We start from the raw sequence: 17470 nt of genomic DNA, 5'->3' as shown, positions 1-17470 counted from the left end.
CAGTTTCCCAATGCACAAACAGCTCCCCAAAACTCTTTAGCCAGTTGTAGGCCCTTCTTGAGCTCCTAAAAAGTCTCCTTTTCAGCAGCTTTTCAAAGTGTTAATTCGCAGCCCACTGCTCCTTTTCTCACATTGTCTTTACTCCCTCTAAAATAAATCTCTCCTTCCCTGACCCTACTTAAGTTGTCTTGTAGTGGTTACAGAGACACCAGCCTCCCAATTCAGTGGGACTAACACTGATACTGATCTCCTATTTCATTTCTTTGCTGATTAGAATTAGTCTCTCCAACTGTTGTCTCAACGATCAGTCTTTTTGCAGCACTGATATTTTTCAGCTCTACAAACTCTTGCATTTTCTAGCCTGATGAAAGGTCCACATAATCAGCTAGTGTAACCATTTATACAGCACAATCCATGGAAATATACATAATGAGAAGGGAAAACTTTGGCCTTGTTTATGGTCATTTATGGTCATGTGCTGAAGTACCGTAACTGGTTTTAGATATTTTGTTTAAAAAGAAGTTGGCTAAATCTTGAGCTACGTAAGAAAAGTGATGGTAGGCTTGCAAAATAAGACCCACGGTATGATGTTAAGTTGACAGAATTAATCATGTTAATTCCAGGAAGTTTAAAGTGACCTCGTATTGTCCACAATAGAAAGGAAATGAAAATGAAAAAAATTTGGTTATTCTCATCAGTTAGAAAGAAAGAAAGAAAAAAAAAAAGTGGCCCTAAGCATTGTAAGGGGAAAATTAGGATTATATATTAGGGAAAAGTTTATAAACTTAAGGATTCATAGCCAAGAAACCAGCTGCCAAACGAAGCTTTGGAATCAGCACCACTGAAGATATTCAGGGCTCGGCTAGACATCCATCTATCAAAAAAGGATAAAGAAATCAGTCCACCCACAATGTAGGGATGATCCAACAGAGTCCCCTGCCAATTTTCTATCCCAAATAGTGTATGATTTAGTTGGAATGGAAAAGGAAAGCACTTTGGCTTGCTAGATCTTTCACTGATATAATCTTAAAAGCACAAATTCTTCTGTCTTTTACAAAATTACTAGTAATTTTTTTTTTTTTTTTTAATATTTATTGTAACTGGAATGTGTAGGCTTTGCTGCAGTTTCAGACACATTGATCCTAGCTTAGAATGTTGTTAGATTTTATTGAAATTTAAAAAAAAAAATCTATTTTAGGATAAAAAAATAGCTCTTAGAATGAAAGATTGTTTCATGACATCTTTTCATAACAATTTTCTGGACGTTGTCAGATCACTCATACCAAGCCTGAGGAAAGACTGTCAGGAAGCTATTTAAATTTTTGCATGCTGAATTAGAGGTATGAAGGATGGTAAGACTGGAGGATTAGGATGGTTATAATGGTATAGTTAGCTTTTTACCTCTGTCATGACTTCAAATACAGATATTTCTCATTCATTACTTCTGAGTTACTGTTCAGATGGGTGGTAATGACCTAGTTCTACTGGGTGGGTAGGTAACAATCATACAGTACAGTGTTCAAGACTGATTTGAGCTGGCAGGCTAAGACTACTGGTCATTAAGAACTGGGGTTCAGATTTTTAAGGGTATCTAGGCCTTTAACATTCAAGTAGTTGCCTGTTGCAATTTTGAGCAGTTTGAAAGCACTCATCTTGAGCTGAAGTAAGTGGAGTTCAGGTACCTAAGCTCTTTACGGAAAGCCAAGTAGACATTTCTCTGGATCACTGAACACCTTTAAAATTATAGACTAGCACCCTCAACAAATTTTCAATGAAACTCTGATTCACCACTTTTCAATGCAGCCTCAATAAGCCTCTGATTTCCCCATTGTTCATACCAGCACATACTGTAAAAGAGAAGATGGATGACAGTTCGTTAGCTTTCAAGTATACTGCTGCAAGCGTAGTCTCCTTTCACGGCAATGTCTTCCAAAGCATCAGTCATACCAGAGATAGCAGGCTAGCACAGAGATGAAGCAGATAATACAGTTTAAAGGGGCTGTTTTAGAAATGGAATTAGCCTTAAATAACAAATGAATCTTCAGACTAATTGAGTGAGTACTGGTTATCTGCAGAAATGTAACACATAGAATTTAATATTTGCAAGCACAGCATCGTCCATACCTTGCATTCCCTAATTTGTACTGTAAAAATTAGTGCTAGTTTCTAAGAAATGCTGTAGAGAAGATCAAGGCTAATTCTTTGCAAAAGTAAGTCTGCCACGTTGTCACTCTGCATTATGAAAATGTGTCATATGATGGAAGGGAAGTACGAATATCTGCTATCTGATGTATACAATTGAAAAGGGAAAACACAGAGTGAAATCATCAAGCCACATTAGCCAAAGTGAACAGATAAGAAAGGGTATAACACTGGAATTGTAAACAATCAAGCAGAGATTACACCTCTATGTGGAACTGTGCATGCTTTTTAAATGTGAAAACTAAAAAGTTGATAGTAGAAAATAAAAAAAACCCTAGCACTGTTTATCACAGAAAATGTTCAAAATGCTGTATGGATGGGGCAATAATAGTCATGCATATAAAAAAATGCTATCTTGTGTGTCACTTGAAACTGGTCTGCGAATGACACAACTTACAAGCATGGAAATTAACTGCCACTGGACTGCGACTGGGCTCATGTACGTATGTGCATCCTGTGCCCTCACACCCAGCTTGTTGCCACCACTCTGACAGCGTCACTGACCGTGTGCCACAGCTCTCGCTGCTGCCCCGCCAGCCTGGCCTGGCATCCAGCACACCCTTCTCAGCCACCACAGGAAACAGGTCTTGCATATGCTGTTCATCGCCTCTATCTTCCCTTCTGAACGTTTCTGTGAAACCACATGTGCTCAAGTTTGTAAATATGGACATCAGATAAAATGCAAGAAAGCCTCACCATCGGAAGATCTTGCCTTTGAATGTGGCAAAGTCTCTGTTTTCCTCGTTCTTTCCCCCTCCGCCATCGAGAGAGAAACCACGACGACAGGAAGAGTGCACCGTTTCCTCTTGAAGAGACTCATTACTGGTGTCACTAGCTCACATTTAACCAGATTATGCTCTTTCAGTGTTGACGCACTTTCAGCTGCACAAAATGAGACATACCTGTACGTTTTAAGTCACTTAAATAGGGCATTTTGGTAGAGGAGACAGTCAAATCAGGTTAGCACATAACGGGAGCTTTTATAGTTGACTATTCAGGCAGTGCTGCTGACTGCTGAGCTAGCTCTTAGTAAGAATGTGCAAGTTGTGCTGTTTTTACTTGTTACTTGTCTAGCACTGGACTTGTTTGGAATAATTAATTTATTCTTGCATGTACAGGTATATATCTGGCAACAAGAATTTAGAGGAATTTTCTGAAGCTAATAGAATTCTCACAAGACTTCCATTGAGGAGGGAGAGAGAAAACCTTGCTGAAAGAGGCTTTGAATGAACTTTAGAAAAAAGGTCCAAATACATTTGACATTCCCCTCAAAATACTCACGTTTTTGCCTGTGGCGAGCACACTTCATTACCCTTGTCATGCCACTTCATAACTTCATGTTAACTTTTTATATTTTACCCACTCATCTAGTTCAGTGGGTTTTATTCCCTGGTTTTCAGCTACTACCCTTTCCCAGTTTTCACTCTTTCCAGCTTGCACACAGACACCATCTGGCTTTACCCCCGGGGTTTCCTAGACAAGGGCAGTCTAGTTAGCCTTGTGAAATCCAAACCCCAGGCAAAACAAAAAGTGTACAAAACCTCCACAAGACAGGCTTTCTCACTTCTGCATGAGGGTCATCTACATTACCCATAGCAACTGTCAGAACAGAAATCACATCTTGAGCAGTAAGTTATCTTCTCAACCAACCTACTCTTTCCCCCAAACTTTTCCTTTCAGTTTACTGGAGTTACTACAAGCCTGTTCCAGTCAAGAGAAAGTTTGACCAGTGTGTGTGTGTAATTACAGAGCTTCAGAGTAGAACATCACGTAAGAAACTGTCTATAAAAATGCTTGGAATAAAGTAGATTGAGAACAGATTTACTAAAGAAATTAGGAAGTCATTCCAGCGTTCTTCTCTGTTCTAAATAACATAGTGCAAATAAATCTCTGAGGCAAGATTCTGGACAAAGACATTCCTTTGAAAAGAGACCACAAGATTCCTGGTCTTCTTAATGGAGAAAACAGAAAGAGTTGGTCTCAGTCTGGGACTCTCAAAATGCTGATTCTTTTGAACAATGTGGACAAGTACAGAATATTGTCCAATGTATTCATCCTTGAGCAAAAATAAACCAAATTTCTGTGTGCTCTGACTGTCTCATAGGAGCTGAAAAAAAAAATAACCCCTCCCTTTCTTTTTTATGTTTGCTAGTTTCTAAAGTTTCTAAAGGAATTTATTTGGGCAAGGCATTTTGAGCTCTATATCTGATTTTCCCTGATAAATTATGATCTTGTTGCACAGTTCAGTGGTTTGGAGCCAGATATTCTTTTATTTCAGGCTTTGGGAATCTGAAGTCACTAGAGAACTGCATATCTACATAGGTGCAATTCCCTAGTGCTGGCCCCAGAGTGAGGACTGAGGTGAGTCCTCCACAACAACACAGCCATGCCAACTTCTAAACTATAAAGACTTCATCTTTCTTTTCCATTGTTTGTTGTATTTTGTTGTCTTTCCTGATTTATCGGTTACTCTTGTGTGTCTTCACAGGAAGAGTACATACCACGGTCCTGCTCTGACAGCATAGGCTCAGTGAAACGAAGAAGACAAGCAAGTTTTCTTCTGTTGTACACCATGGAAAGGTAAAAATATAATCAGTCACTTTCTCTGCTTGGCAGTCATAAGCTTGGAAAGGAAGGTGTATGTAGCAATAGTTGGAGACCAGTGATAGAGATAATAACTTTCAACCTTGTTAAATGCCCTGTGAAAAGCAGTGTATATTGCTGTCTGCTCTCAATATGACTGAGGTTGTATGACATTTAGGTGACAAAAGACAGGTATGTAAGAAGTAGGTGACATATCAGATGTGCTATCTTTGCTTTACAATGTTCCCCAGTGAAAACAACAATTTCACTTTGGTTTAATGACTATGCTCTGATGACATTGCTAGGTTTACATTTTGACATGATCAGAAGAGTAGAAGTAGAATGGCTGATGTTAGCAGGGAGCAGTGTCTGAAATTAATTAGGTAGTTAGAATTTTGCAGTCTAGAACTGGGTTTTTGTTGCTCTTTAAGCTTTCTTCTAAAATGGCAGCCTTTTCAGTCAACACTGTACAAAGAAAAAACTTGCTGGTTGAAATTCTTGTGTCAGTTAACAAACTTAGATATTTAGTAACAGTCTTAGAAGGGTGAATTTTAAAGGATGTGAGATGTAAATCAGTAATCTCTGTTTTTAATCACAGTGGATGCACAGGTTCCCTTTGAGTCCTAATGAAGGAATTTGGAGCTGGAGACCACAACATGTTTGAATTAATTTTGATGTTCGTTTTTCAGATTTCCAAGGTATCTAAGATGTGGCTAATAATAATAGCAGGTGTTGTCTGTTTCTCTCAGCATGTGGCATGAAAGTAGTGTGGTCACATGGCTATGCATTATTTACATGGTGTCAACATGTCAGCAAGTGGGATGGCAGAGAGCCAGATTAAATCACTTCTGATTTTAAATACAGGACACTGAATAATAATGCTGTGTCACACTTGAGGACACTGGAATCTGGCAAATCAGCAGTAGCTCAATGTGCCAAGCTCATTTGAATGGCTTCCCCCCCCGCCAAAGGATGAAGGAATCAAAATCAAGAATCAAGGAAACTGTGTAAAGTTTTTTTGTTTTGTTTTGTTTTGTTTTTCCTTGAAGCAGAAGATTGTATCCAGTAAAGAGACACTCTTTGATCGCTTAATATAAAGATGCATGGGTCTCTGCCCTCATGCAGGAGTGTCTACTCCTGAGAATGGGCAACCACCCTATGGTACATCTGTTTGCCATTTATTGTTGTTGTCTCTGTAAGTAGTAAATCTGTTTGGTATGATTACTTTCTTTCAGTAGTTTTTTGCAGAAGCTAGCACAACAGGTCCAGAGTCTAACATCGTAAGTGTATTTTTAAGAGGCAATCACATTATTTAGAATGGGTTCTTTAAGGGTTTGAGGTCTCCCAAGAAAATCTAGGAGTGCTGTTCTCAGCCATTGTTTCTTCTGCACCAGCTCTGATTTCTGTATCACCCCTAGACCTGGTTCACCTTACCAGCTGGTAAAAAAACTAAGCAAAATAAAAACATGAATAGTTTTCTCTTGGTTTAGTAATCCAGTTGGGTTCACTGAGGAGCTATGTGAAAATCAGAGAAAGTGGAAGGTAAGGAATGGGCCCACATGGCAGGGAAGGAAGGATGCAGGGAGAAGTAGAGCAAGCAGGACTGTTAGATGAGCAGCTCCTGTGCACAGCAGCTATCTACAACAGTTGAAGGAAAAAAACGTATAATAAAAATACTGTAAATAGAAGCCTCTGTCATGGGATGTACCTTCAAATACTTTACCCAGGAAAGTGAATGTCACTGTTCTCATTTTATAGGTAGGGTAACCGAGGGTGTGATGCAACTTGTTTGTGTTGGCACAGCAGAGCTGCGGACTAAAGCACAAATGGCCTTAACTCCTAATCAAGGACACTGCTTGCTGTCCCTCTGTAATGAGTATCCCTAGGACAGTGAAGTCAGCTGCTGAAGAGTGAGATTTGTGTTCATGGGGAAGATGAGACCCCAGCAGTGTACTCTCCTAGCTAGTACTCAACCGTCTCTTGGCAGCGTTGTGTTGTTTCCTGCAATCAGCTCTGCCAGGGAATCTTCTTTGCAGATCCTGTCCTCAACAGCTTTCTTTTATGTCCTTTGCATAGAACTGAACTCTGTCCTGGATAGGAGCTGAACATTTAGGATGAGAGGAAATGGCCTCAAGTCGCGCCAGGGGAGGTTTAGATTGGATATTAGAAAAAATTTCTTCACCGAAAGGGTTATCAAGTACTGGAACAGGCTGCCTAGGGAAGTGGTTGAATCACAGTTTAAAAGATGTGTAGATATGGCACTTAGGGACATGGTTTAGTGGTGGACTTGGCAGTGTTAGGTTTACGGTTGGACTTGATGATCTTAAAGGTCTTGTCCAACCTAAATGGTTCTATGAATTCAGCCATACTGCACAACCTCACCCTAGAATGGTTAATGCACAGGGAGAGAGCTGTTGGAAGGTAAAAAGAAGCATCCAAAATACTGGGATTCATTTTACCTTGTCACCATAATACCCTTTTTATGAAACTAGAGCTATGTATGCTTGTAAAAAGCTTTTGCTTTTTTTTATTTTAAAGGATAATGCAACCATTGGAGTCTGTGTGCAGTTCTTTCAAGTTAAATGCTTAGTTCAACATTCCACTTCCATTTCCTGGTAGAAAATGTTTTATATGAAAGCAACTTTAACCTTTCAGAAGGGTTCATTTACTGTTACATTTGGTAACAGCTTTCCAAAAAGTGCAGTCTGCGTTTGGCATATTATAGGTTCTGGTTTTAATATTGGTTTAGGAAAGAAGAAAAAGAGTCATATGGCATAAGTCAGAAATAAAATATTGTGCCAGAATTCTCTCTATACATGAATTCACCCTGTGAGTGAGTGGTTTAAAGCAAGTCTGATCACTTAAAGCCAAGACTTGGGTTCAATCTATGCATGAACCAGCTGGTAACAAATAACACATTCAACTCTCGGTCACAGGAAACTGTTAGGTTGCCTTTTTATAGACAACTACAGCCCTACAGCTCCTGAAGCACAAGGGAATATCATACAGATTTGGAAAGTGTTGAACACCTACCATATGCACATAAAGAAGGGTAATAAAGATGAAAGGCTTGAACTGAGCTTTAATTCCTATTTTTCTGCTTTTGATTTATCAGCTGCTTCTGCATTGCTGCAATTTTCTTTGGCCTAAAATTAGGTAGAAGATGCTTGAATTGCTTAGTTTGATCAAATCAGTCAAACTTAGGCTTCCCCCTCTTTCAGTAGAACAGATGATAAATGTAAAACTTTAAAGTACTTTCTTGCTTTCTTTTCAGCATTATTCTGCATTCATTTCAGAAGTGCTGACTGCTATAACAATCCACTGCAGTGGGCAGTTCCCAGCCATGTGTCATTGTTACGGATGTGCTGCAGTCATGCTGAGACGGGTACTAAACTGGTAGAGCTGTATCAAGGTGACACTGAACTAGAGTTAGGGATGACTTGGTTGGGTGCAGGGCCATAAAAACACGGCTGAGCTGCTTTTGGGACCTTAACAGCTTCTCTGCATAGTGCTGCAGTATGCTGTGGGACTATCTCAGCTGTCAGGTTTGCTCAGGAGTCTCTGCACTGTGGTCCATTGCCATGTATGGCTGTATTCTGGGAATTATCCTCCACAGGACTTCTGCCATCAATAAGCACCTCCTACAGAAAAAAGGGCCTTCAGACAGGCCTGGCCATGAATGAGACAATAAAGGCTAATCCTCTGTGCTGCTGGGCCTCAGATTCTAATAAAGGACTCGGAACTTGTAAGGGTAAAGCTTCAAAGTAAGTACAGATTTACAGAGGGAGGGCAGATAAGAGGGTTGTAGCCCACCCATTAAGACCACCTGGTCTTAATATATGGTAGCAGTCAGCCTTTGTGCGACACACTCTTTCCATATCCTAACCCTGTTCCAGGGAGTCTGATTTCCAAGAATTGTGCTGGCGATGTACTCGTCAAAGTTGGGTGCACTACAGAGGCTAAGTCTGTCAGTCATACATAATAGTTTTATCACCCCTTGAACTGTGGCAGCTAAATCTGACAGTAATGGTGAAGCAGAACCTTAGTAAAATAATGTTTATGACATTTAATTTCACTAATCTTTTCTGATGATGAATGCATGTCCAATGCTTTGAAGATGGAAAGGTCTGCAAAAATGCGAAGTATTATTTTATCTGGAAATGTGTTTTGTGGCATCCCAAAGAGTATTCACATTTCTTATTCCTTTTTTGTGCATGTGCAGGAGTTCTCATGAATTTTCAGCAATGAGTCCATATGGGAATAATTTCATTGTGAGAAGAAGGCTTCCATTCTATCATGAAAAAAGGCTGCATGGAAATCACGGAAAGCTACAGAAGAAAGTATCAGTCATTGTTTGAAAGCATTTTGGCCTATGGAGATGGAAACCAGAATGTGGATTTGCCTCCAAATTTTATAAGCTTCTAGAAACCCAAATGATGAGAAACAAATGCGAAAAGTTCACAAAAGTAGTGGTTGCTAAAAAAAAAAAAAAAAATTCTTAGAGCCCTGTTGCTTTTATGATGAACAGACCTGGCGAGAAGGATATTAATTATCTTGAATACCATTGTTTAAACAGCTAGAGCTATTCCCAGTATTTTTTGGTTGCCACCTAGATTAGTGTTATACTCCTCAGTTACTAACAATGAAGTTATCAGCCACTGGAACAAATTATTAAGAGGAACAGTGAGCTTACCATTTCTTGAAGTCTTCAAACTGAGAGTGGATGGTATGCTTTAGCAAACAATGGAGACACAGCTGGGTGAAATTATATGGTTGTACTAAAGAGAAGGGAACATGAGATATTCTATGTGGTCCTTTCTACCCTTAAAAACTATAGGTCTATAATTTCACAAATACCGTTGCAAAGAATTCCTCAGAAGTAGTGACGACCATAGCAGCAATCTACTCCTGATTTGGGGTAGATTATTCCAAAGTATTTAAAAAAATTACAGGCTGTAGTATTGTTTCTACATGTTTCTGTCACTACAAGTCATATTACTAGCATAATTTTACAATATTGGAAATCCCTTTTTGAGGACTAAAGAGACTCTTCCTCTCCCCCAAACGGCTCAATGTACTTCAGTTCATGAAAGAGTGTATAAACAAGTAAGCATACATGCTGCTGCTTTCCTACCTGATGTATTTCAGTCATTAAAATCTGAAATAAGTAAGTGAGATTCACTCAGTGAAATAAAAGACAATCCATGACGGAAATTCTAAGACACTTCCAATTATTGTGGGCCATTTCAAAGCTAAACTTTAATTTTCTCCTCCTTGTAGGGTGATCTTGCACACTGTTTAAAAGAGAACCTTCAAAGAAGATTTTTTTTTTTTCCCACAGCAGTCCTCCAGTTGAGAGCAGCTAAACCATTTTTTTCCCCAGATTTCCAGTGGTTTTGGGCATTGGGCGCTGCAGAAACTTAAATCTAGTGGGACAGTTGGTAGCTTGGGAAAGCTATATTTGACTGAACAGCTGGACATGAAAAGAAATAGTTGTTCGATTTTGAGATGTATTTTTCTTACTATAAAGAAAGAAGGAATTAAGCGACTACATGCTTGGAAGAAAGACCTTGCCATTTCATGATGGCTCTCAGACATTACCTTTATAACTCCATTGAACTGTTTCTCTGATAAAAAACTTATAGCCTACACAACAAGGGGTTTTGACTATATGTATAACATATACTGTTATTGGCTGTTATTGGCGATCACAATGGTCATCAAAGGTGTTCCTTCAGTATGGTTAAACCGTCTCATTAATCATGAAACAAAATTACTCCTGTGCCAGTATGTCTTCCACTCACAGAGGTGGGTTTGGCAGCATAGCTAGGACAGCATAGTTGGGATGTCCTAACTAAAACTAGAAGATCTGAAAAAAAATAATGGTATAGCTGTTCAACTGTTTCAGGGAAAGCTGATGATTTTGTGTCCAGAATGGATATGCATAATTCCAGAGGCAGATTTTTAGATTGTAGTCAATGGCTAGTTACCCTTGTTTCTGTGATTGTCTAAAACTCTCTTCATGGCTCACTTCTATATACGCATGTTGTGCCTAAATAAATATCTCAACTGTCCCTCAGCTGGAGGGCTGTCTGCAAGACATGCTTTAGCCAAACACAGTGTGTCACTCAGACACAATGAAGGGAGCACAATATAAGAGATCCCAGAGGAAATTTGATAGCTTGTCATATATAGGCATTCAGATTGCTTTATCAAGCAGTCTTTTCTGGTCTTAAGTTCCATAAATTTATAAATTGTGCTGATTCAAATAAGTTCAACTTTCTCAGCTACTGTGTTTTGCACTGTTGAGAAAAGAGAATTGGAAAAGCTGGATGCTGAAAAACAGGAGTGGCCTCTGCTATTAAGCTTTTCAAATATATTATCCTTTAAAAACAAACAAACCAGTTTGTCAGAACAGTTTCAGCATCAACAGTGACTAATCTGTTTGCCATGCAAAGACCATAGTAAAATATCAGTATGTACATTTAATACTTTGATTTCATGAATCTACAAGAACAATTTTAGATTGATTTGGCTGAAGGAACTCCTCAGTTTTAGTCCCCTAAAGACTATCTGTGTGGCTCTCTTCTAAAAAGTATAATAATAAAAATTAAAAAAAAAGGGAAGGGGAATAAGAAGCCGCTAAACATTTGAAAGGCTGGAGGTCTAGACTACGTTTCCATTCATCAAGATGGTTTTCAGAAATAATATTTGAGCCACACTGCAAGGAAACGGGGAAGAGCTTGAACTGCTAATGTTCCCTTTGCTGTGTGGATATACAGAAAACAGTTTTCTTGTCACACAAGGATTCTGTTGATTTTGAAATTTTAGGCCTGGCATGGGGCTCAGTGAATATATGAGTGCCTTAAGAAACAAACAAACATATTTCATTTTAATGCTGACCTTTTTTTTTTTTCTTTTTTAACCTTCTAATATAAACTAAATTAAGTTTCAACAGGAGAAGATGCTTTTAACCGCAAAAACAAGACTTTGTTTTAAAAATGTTGTAATGGCACATTTCTAGAATTTCAAAACCTGTTTTTCCAATTTTTTTGAGGACAGGAAGCTCTTCTGGGAATAATTTCAGTTTTGATGAATTGTCAGTTGTGATCATCTCTCTTCTTCTCTATGAAAGCCCTGTTCTCACTCCCAACTCTAAACCCAGTCTTCTAATACTTTCCAGAAGTCTAAGGTATGATTGCCTTAGTTACCTTACTGATGCATTAGAGTAAGACGCAAATTTTGGGCAACTATCTTTATCCACTGGTACAATAAGACAACAACGAGAGTGTTGCGATGATCATAATTGGGATTCTTCTTCCTCTACAAGTACTTCAGATTGTAATAATTCTGCGTTTTGCATTTCTATGGTTCACATACATACTGTTTCATGTCAATTATTGGTTCACAATTTGTTAACAATTAGATATGATGCACGTATGCTAGGAAGTAATTTTATTAACACACCGAGTGCTTTTTTCCATTACATCTGTCAAGGAGGATTATTTTCCTATAAGTAATGACCATGGTTGTGTTGATGGCATAAAATCTGATGCCTTCAGTGAAAGATTATTAATGAACTCTGCTTTAAGAAGTCTGGATGGCTCTTATACCTGGAAATGAACACTGGATTTTTTTTCACTTTTGATGGCAATATTTGTGTATATTTGCATTACCCTAGAAATAAATTCCTTTCATGATTTGACTGAATGGACCATCTATTCTGCTAGGAAGAAACTAAGGCACAAATTTCCCTGCAGCTAGAGGAGCCACTCTGCAGGCTGGAGATGGAGGAGGCACCAGTGGTGGAACGGAAACACCAAGGGCTGGGTAAGGTCTGCACAAATACTGCCAAATTATTCCAGTGAAAGTCCTTATGTTTCTTTCCTGTGTGAGAAGAGAAATCGAAGTTCAGAGCTCTGGAAAGAGGAGTTGGTTCATAAGTATTGAATAAGGAAGTTACCAAATAAGCACCAAAAAGGCCTTGCACTCAGCAGGCCCTTCCCTTCCCTTCCCTCCTCTAACTGAGTGCTACTGTATAATGTCACCAGTTAAGTAAATGTATGTTACCTTATATGTGAACAAAGTACTGACATTTTTAATAGCTTTAATAGCTCATAATCTTGCTGTTTAGTAGTATTTTAAATGTGTTTTATTCATAAAATTGCATAATTTACTCAGGTATACTTCCATAGGCATTGCTAATGAGTACACCTTTAGAGTGTCAGGGCTCTGAGTGCACCAACAGGCCCCAATGTCCCTGTCTGGCCCCCCGGACTCCCCCCACCCTGCCCACGGCCCAGGACCCCATGTCAGCCCCTGCCCCAGTGATGCTGCAGCAGGGCCGGTCTCCAGCTCCCCATGGCCCTGCCCTGCCTGGCCGTGGGCCCCCCTGAGCCGGGCCCACTCATAGGTCCACAGCCCGGCCTGGCCTCGGCCTGTACCGCTCTCCAGGGAGGAGCCCAGTGCCAGGGACTGGAGCTGCGCCAGTGCCCCCCAGGGTGCTCGCTCCTGGCTGGGGTAGTGGGACAGGTCCTGGCTGGTGAGGCCCTGCCCTGATGGACCCCTGGAGAGCCCTCCACTGCTACCGGTGCCCCTGCTCCAGGGAGCCACCATCCCGCATGGCACCCTGACATAGAGTCTGTGGTGAGCCCTTGCTACCCACAGTGCGTAGAAATACTGCCATTGTGTCCAGATACAGCAAACGCAGCCTTTTCTAACAATATATTCTTGTGAGGCAGCACTGGCCTCCAGAAGGAAAGGGCTCCTCATGGCAGAGGTGCTGTCTTTCATTCTCAGGAATGAACTGCGTTTCTGATGAACACAGGTCTTGGAAACTGCCTTTTATTTTACTTTTGTTGTAGTGTATTCACTTGAAGTACATGACTCTGGCGTGCTGTATGACAATAACGCAGCTGGACCAAAAGTGTAATTTTAAATCATCAGCTTTCTGAAATTAAGTACAGGTTTACAGCTTTTCAGACTTGAAAATAGCTCTATTCTTTTGTTTCAGGCTTAGCTGAGAAAGAGCTGAAATTTCCTAATGCAGATGATATCTTTATGTAATAGCTCATATGACAAGTTTTCCATCAAAGATGGTGTGGGCCTTGTGTGGGGATTCCTGGCTTCAATGGGGCTTCCACTGCGTTAGTCACAGTTAGTTCCAGTACAACCCATTCTGAAGCTCAGATGGCGTTAAGGATAAACTTTAAGATATATATGTATTCTCAGGTCTCTCTTTACTCTTTCTTTTCTTTTTTCTTTTAAAGCAAAGTTTTGAAATTGTAACAAATAGTCTGAGGTCCATCTGGAGACTGATTAACACTGTCTCTGGGATCAAGATGTTTTTGTTGCTAGACAGCTGAAGGGAAATACATTTTCTCCATTTCAGTGTGTCTGTATATCCTGCATATTATCAGGAGCACTATTCTGAGCTGGAGGAATTAGCAGTGGCCTCTGCAAAGCATCAGCACTTCTCTGTAGTCCCAGAGAAGGATGGTGCTTCATGATGCATCTTTTTCCAAGTAATCGTTTTGAAAGATGCATCCCATTACCCTTCCAGCCTAGGAAACCAGAGTTCTTTTCTATTTTCTGTGCCAAGACTTCCTTCCCACCCATATTGCAAACCGGCAACACACAAAGAGCAGCTAGTGGAATATCCCATTAGCCAAATGTATTACCAAAATTAAATGTCCTACTCATGTATTAGCCTTCATGTAGCAGAGCACTCCAAGTTTCATCCCTTGCTGTCTGTGCTAATCAGTAGCACTCTTTTGCTATCCAGTTCATTTTGTATTGTTTCAAGTCCTAAATTTGAAGCATAACACCAGTGTTATTTTTGGACTGACAGAGCACCAGTGCATTGTAGAAGATCAATGGAGAGATTTTGGCAGTGGAGTAGGGAGCAACAGGGGCTTGTGGTGCTGCCCTTTGTGCTTGGAGTTGAGGCAGGAGTGGAGGCTTGTGACAGGGGACAGGACTGCACACTGCTTTCTGTTGGGCACAAGCCCTTTGCAGTTGAAGGCAGAGGACATTTGGTTTTTGTGCACCTCTTGAGCACTGTGAAAGTGACTTACTGCTCTTTCATTTTGAAACTGAAAAGAAAGCACATCAGCTTGTGGTTCTGCTGCGAAATTAATTTGTGTCAATGACAATTCTTGTTCCTGAATCCTGATGATCGTTTGATTTTGCTGATTGTTAGTCTGGAGCGTCTGCAGACTCAGGAAAATTTCAGCAGCTTCTATCTGACGTCAGTTTTAATATCTTTCTCGTAACTACAGGATAAGTACATCTTTATAAAAAAGAAGAAGAAAGCTTCTTGTGTACAGTTCTATGGCAATTAAAAAAAGGCAGTTATTTGGAGGTTAATGGTAATGGCACTTAACTGTGTTATCTACTTTCCCTGCTTACAGCTGACTCATGGCCTGAACCTACAGCTGCATAAAACGAGTGGTAGGCATCATAGTACACAGAAACCTTGTTGAAAATAATATTGCCTCTAAAAATCAAATGGCCTCTCAGGAGCCTAGTCTTAGTACTAAATTTTTACTCTGATCATATTTATGTCTTGAATTCTCACTGCCTGTTGGTTCAGAAGTAAGTTTGGTTGTTGCAACCACATCCTGTCATTGCATTACTTACTTAGTATATTAAATATTATATAAATACTTATGCATGGATGTTGTCAATAGATAATCTGCATCCTCAAAATTGAGAATGCAATTAAATGACTTTATATACCAGGAAGGCATATAACATTTTGTAATGTTGATTTAAGTACCAGCTAGAAGAAGGGGCAGTGCTGATAAATAGATTGAGTAGTTAGGTTTAATTCTTTGTTAGGATAAAACAGAAGCACTGGATTCTGAATAACTTTATATTGGCTGCATTCACTAAGAAATGATGCCCCTGACTATTTCAGGCATTTGAGCAAGCTTATACATATATATATATACACTGCAAGCTGAATACAAGCCCTTTCTGTTGCTAGGAAATCATATACTTAATACTTGAAGAAAGACCCAGTCTGCACATTGGGACATTTTTTTTCTTTCCCACCTTTGGCAGCATGTCTTCTATACTTTCACACTCAGCTCAGAATAATATTGGCCGCTGTTGTTATCCAGACGAAGATACCTATTATCATAGATTGGTCGTGACCTGACTTCATCACACCTCAGCTCCTGCCTTCAGCTTAAATTCTTGCAGGAGCAGCTTAGGAGTTTGATTGAAGGAACTTGTTGTTTGTAATACAGCTATGAAGGGCAGCGCTTCATACTGACTTGCAAGAAGAGAAGATTTATTCTGGACTTAGGAGATGTAACTTTTACGCATATTTTGGAAAATTGAAGGGAAATAAGTAGCCTTCTACTTCCTTCCCCCTGGAGCAAAGAAATTTGACAGCTGCGAATGGAACAGGCTGAAGCCATTTTGGAGATGGATATTTAAGTTGTACAGCATGGATGGGATTCTTTAATAAGCATTCTCTCTTTTTCTTTCATTACATGAAGTTTTGCTTTTCTTGGATCACACAGATTCTCGTAAAAATGTAACAAGCTACTATTCTGAATATAACAAATAAGAAACAGATGGATCTCTTTAAAGAATAGTCTATCAGTAATATTAATGGGATCTCATGTTGAGGGACCAGGCACCTCCCTTTCCTCATGCCAGCCTTCTTGGCCTGAACAAAGAGGCTCTTCTAGCAATGACTTGCACATGGCAAAGGAGAAAAAGCAGGTTTTGGTAGCTACAAAATAAAGCACAGCATTTTTTATCTTTTCACAATGTATTTTGAATGTGCTGTACCCTTGGCTATTATGCACAAGGTTTTCTGTGGTGGACTGATTTAAACACAAGGCTTGACCCTGTTGTCAGTCTCACACCACAATTCAACTGGTGTAACTCCATTGCCTCAGTGGAGTTCCTCTGACTTCAGTGTGGTCCTCCCCAGTTAATACCATGTAGAGATATATTCATGTGACTGAGCAAGAGCCTTCCGAATGAAGAAAATTCCAGTTGGTATAGTGTACAATAGGATGTACATAATGCTCCTTAGACACCAACTTATGCATTTTAGATTAGAGCTTTATTTCAGGTTTTGCATTACCTTTTTCTTTAGCTGAAGTGGCCCCGTACTCTCCTGTTTTATTGCCTTGTGACACCTTTCTCAATAAAGAAAGCTTAGCGGTATGAATGACTTAAGTACTGTGTGGATGGCCATTCTCTGTGTCTTCACGAACAACAGCTTCACGTCACACATAACATATATTTCTGTGCTATATAGTATCAAAACCTGACTTACCTGCTGTGCTGAAAGTAAGCCAGAATAGCAGCTTCAGAAACGGCTGGAGTATGCCCTTTTGAGCTTATTGGACTTCATGAGTATACTTGGTGTGTCAAGGCTTGGTTTGCCTGTGAGACAGCCAGTAGGTGAAAGCAAGCGTGAGACAGATTCTGTGATTCTTGTAGCCACCCTGACTGCTCCCACGGGTGTTATGGGCAAAGCATGTGAGTTACACAAAAGATGCGCTTCAGAAAAATCAAATAATAAAGCTGAGATGTTTCTTTATTGCTGTTATTTTCTTTAACTTGGGATACTTCCAAAGTTGGGCAGGCGGGATGTACAGCACTTGTTTGTTGATAAGATGATAACTTAACCTAGATAAAACCCTTACATACTGTT

The 17470-nt window shown here is 39.7% G+C and overlaps 1 protein-coding gene across 26 annotated transcripts in view; it reads left to right on the top strand.

Moving 5' to 3' along the window:
* Positions 1 to 12501, top strand: part of LOC148053234 (uncharacterized) — a 179202-nt gene extending 166701 nt beyond the window's left edge. For 11 of the 26 annotated variants that reach the window (XR_015708658.1, XR_015708669.1, XR_015708666.1 and 8 more), the window contains 4 exons: positions 4691 to 4782; positions 5384 to 5483; positions 5650 to 8549; positions 9008 to 12501. The gene's annotated coding sequence lies outside the window, so the exon portion shown is untranslated. Of the gene's footprint in view, positions 1 to 3320; positions 3447 to 4480; positions 4564 to 4690; positions 4783 to 5383; positions 5484 to 5649; positions 8550 to 9007 lie in introns of all 26 variants that reach the window. The other 15 variants (XR_015708662.1, XR_015708661.1, XR_015708656.1 and 12 more) reach the window with 6 other exon arrangements.
* The last annotated feature ends 4969 nt before the right edge of the window (positions 12502 to 17470 follow it).

This window comes from Nipponia nippon, unplaced genomic scaffold (genome assembly GCF_047370975.1).
Source record: "Nipponia nippon isolate SJK-2023a ecotype South Korea unplaced genomic scaffold, ASM4737097v1 scaffold_4, whole genome shotgun sequence".
Taxonomy (NCBI): Eukaryota; Metazoa; Chordata; class Aves; order Pelecaniformes; family Threskiornithidae; genus Nipponia; species Nipponia nippon.
The sequence above is the reverse complement of the archived record's forward strand: the minus strand, read 5'-3'. Positions and strand labels throughout refer to the sequence as shown.